Here is a 3932-nt window from a genome sequence, read left to right as displayed (position 1 = left end):
TGAATTAAATATCAAATATTGATCAAAAGATTTATCCTGTATCCTTAGCTAAAAGATTAGCCTAACATAGCTAACATCTTAAAAGAAAAACAAACTCAAATCGATGAATTGAATAAGATGAACGATACTGAATAAGCTTTACCTTCTCTAGAGCCTTCCCTTTAACTTAATTTGTGCCTAGAATGCTTACACCTCTTTAAATAAGAAAATTCTGAACTGACTTAAGATTTCACTACTTTGAACTTGATTTCTTCAGGTCTTTAAATCTTCAAATCCTTGTTCTATTCATCCAAATCTTCAACTCTTCATCATAGCTTTCTTTGAGCTTTAATTCCTCCTTTTTAAGTACATATTCATTTTTGATTCTCGAATTACCTCACATGCAAAAAAACATATATTAATATATCAATTAAGCATTTAAAATCATTAGAAACTAATGCAATTGAGAGGATAAATATACAATATTCAAGTCTCAATGAACTCATCCAATCGATCGAGCAGGCTAGTCAATCACTCAAGACCCTTGTTTTATATACAGATTGAAGACATCCAGACAACAAAGCAGCCCTTATGGGAAAACTTTGATACTCTAACAAATTGTTGTGGTAAATGACACAGAGGCACCTGGAATTATTTTTTTTAATCACACGTGGCATTACAGGTAAATCAAATCGAATTTTCAAATTATCTTATTTAATCATCCAACAGCCTAATTAGTAGATGGTTATTGGATGGTTATAAATGAATAATTTCCCATTGTTTTATTTTAACATAAAAGTGTCCATAAATCAATGTTCAGGATTATTTTTTACTAATATGATTTTGCGATTATCAATCCGCGAGTGGGGCCCACAAATCAATCGGTTTAAGTTTAATTAATGAGTGTCACATGCGTAATTTATGAGCACACGTGTACCAAGCATCATACCCCATCAGGTATCACGTTCTCTAAAAAGCTAAGCAGTAGCTATCAGTTTTGTCACTCCCTTCTTCCAAGTTACAATTATCCAATGGAAGGAGACAACCTCAGTTATAACTTGCTTAAGAACTTAGACTACATAAATTGTCACTTAAACGCTTAGCTGTAACATCAGTTGTTGGCCGATGAGGTGCATTTCTAGGTAGATGAGGTGTGTAGCTGAAAACCCAGAAGAATCCACATTTTTTTTGGACTCTGATCTCGTCTGATCATGTGGGCCTGCTTGTCCATGTCACCAGTCCTTTTATGACAAAGACATTACTCCTTCCCTGTCGGACCAAAATTCAGTTTTTAAATATATATTTTTCCCTAAAGCAAAGTGCTTTTAGGATGACAATTGTCTCTCTCTAATTGGTGATTTACCCACAGAATTTATAGGAGATCTGGTAAGGTAGGTTGTTGAGAGATAATTCAAGATATCACAAAATTATGACCAAACGCACCAACATTAATATAGAATATCGCGATTATACCGGTGAAGGAAGAACCAACCTTTGTTCCTGATTTATATCCAGATACCGATGTTCAAGGTTATAACCAGCCTCTGTTCTCATCATGTTTTCAATTACATTTCTTGTTTAAGTTCTGAATTCTTCTCAGCTGGCCGAAGAAATGGACAGCAACAGTACTTGAACCTCCAGAGGTCTGGATGAAGATGCACCTCGAGATGAATGTACAGATACTACTACTGAAGCCATCCAAGGTGGTGATCCAACTTGACAGATTCGGCCTTCTTATGGTGTAGCTGGAGTGCTCAAAACTGTTTTCTCAACAATTTTTCTATCACTGGGCTGGAGGCGATGACTTATCACCTCTAACACATAGAGCTGTACAGAACCGAGTTAGCTCAGTTAATTCGCTCGAATCGGCTCAGAAAAGCTATATTAGACTCGGCTCAAAGCTGGGTTCGATCCGGGTCAAGCTGATTTTTTGAGCTCAAAAAAATTTCGAGCCAGAGTCCAAGCTAGTCCAAGCTCGACTCGAACTTGACTCAGTACTAATCGATTCGACTCGGATCAGGTTCAATTAATATAAATATTTTGTAAGTATTTATATTTAAATAAATTATATATTATATATTATATATTATATATATTATATACATTAAAAACCCTAAAATCTATAGTTGAACTTAGCTTGTAGGCTCCAACTCAAACTCAGTTGGAAAGATAGAGCTCAAGCTCAACTCGAGCTGGCCTGAGCTGTTGGCTGAGCCGAGCTGGCAAGTCAGGCTCAAGGGCAGAGCCGAACTGAGTTCGAGCTGGGGTAGCCTGCTGCCCGAGCCGAGCTGGGCCGAGCTTGACTCGGTTCAGCTCCTGTACAGCTCTACTCACTCATGTGCAAGGGTGGGCCACAAGGATGGACACAATCTTCACGTGTCATTACAAGTTGGAATGACATCACCTGTTTGGCCAGTTGGAGAAAAACTCATAAACAAACCCATTTTGGAGTGGCTCCTAAAGCTTCATATCTCATCAAGTGGATGTTGCTTGAGTAAATTATAGAATCTGATTGAATATGAAGATGGCTTTAAGCGTGTCGGACAACAACGTTTCAAAAAATAATAATAAGAGTCACGATGACTACGTTATCAGTCTAAAAATTTAGATATGACTGATAGTTTGATAGCTTGGCAAACTATACCATATGCAAATGAAATGCTGATTGGGTAGTCTGTCGTGTGTTGGACGTTTGAGCAAGTAGCCAGAGTGGACGAATTATAGAGATTTCTTAATTCAGCAATTGGCTTTTGCTTGCCAGCGAGAGATTGAACTCGTCACATGCCAATTTGACAGGTACCTACGAGATTATAAGATGGGATTTTCAAAATGTTGGCAGTTGTTTATCACAAAGTAATCACGATTTTTATTTAAAATTGTAACTAAATCATTATATAATTGCATATTTAAAATTTCAAAATTATTAATTGATTTTTAATTAAATATAATTAAAACCCCAAGAAATTGAGAATCTCCCCAGAAACTCCCGACATGAACATTTGTTACTATGTTAATTGCCATGTCCAGAAGGTTTTGAAAACGTCAATGAATCATTGGGTCTTCGGGCCTAAACTCTACTAGACTCCTGCGCCTGGTGGATTGGGTTGGGTCAGTTCTAAAAGATCGTGCCACAATACTTGTGGGGCTAGATAGGGGTCAACACCATCAGCCATTAGGACGGTTGTGTTCAACTGGGCCATGTGAAATATATACTACAAGTAAAAAACAGGGAACCTGCATATCAGATTGGGTTCACTCTTCATAGATTCTAAATCAGCTCAGGTCTGCAGAAGTTGGACCATCTCCATCCAGGCCCAGGCCTCCTATCATCATGCCTGTCTTAAACCAAACTCGACCTGACCAGATACAACAGACAAGAAACCAGCTCCCATTCAACCTACGACAACAAACAAACCCAGCTCTTACGCCACAAACACACATCTTTTGGGTCAAAGAGAGTTGGAGGCCCAATAACAAGAAGCAAAAAGAGGGATATTTTCAGAAACGGTTGGTTTCAATCATCCCAAGCTCCCAGATTCATTATGTTTTGGGTGTCTCGAGGATGCTAGTGTTGACATGATGCACAGCACCACAGATCAAAGGAATCCCCTATCAAATAACCATCCATCTGCAGAGACAAACTGAAAGGTTCAAATTTTCCAATCAAGGTGGGGCCCACAGATCAACAATCTCGATCATTCAACCTTGGGACCCACTCACACAAACAGAAGACATGGAGAATACAGCACACGTCCTTCAGTTCAAGGATCTTATTATTACTCTTTCACCTCATACCCCATTAATGACAGATCATTTCCTCCTATCAGGCAGAAATTAGACAACGGAACTTAGCCACATGATATACCAACAACGGCTGTGATGAGACGCACAAGTGAATGAACTAATAAATAGCAAGTAAACAGATACAAAAGCAATTGGGGCGACACAGTCCA

Source organism: Magnolia sinica, chromosome 4 (genome assembly GCF_029962835.1).
Source record: "Magnolia sinica isolate HGM2019 chromosome 4, MsV1, whole genome shotgun sequence".
Lineage (NCBI taxonomy): Eukaryota > Viridiplantae > Streptophyta > Magnoliopsida > Magnoliales > Magnoliaceae > Magnolia > Magnolia sinica.
The sequence above is the reverse complement of the archived record's forward strand: the minus strand, read 5'-3'. Positions refer to the sequence as shown.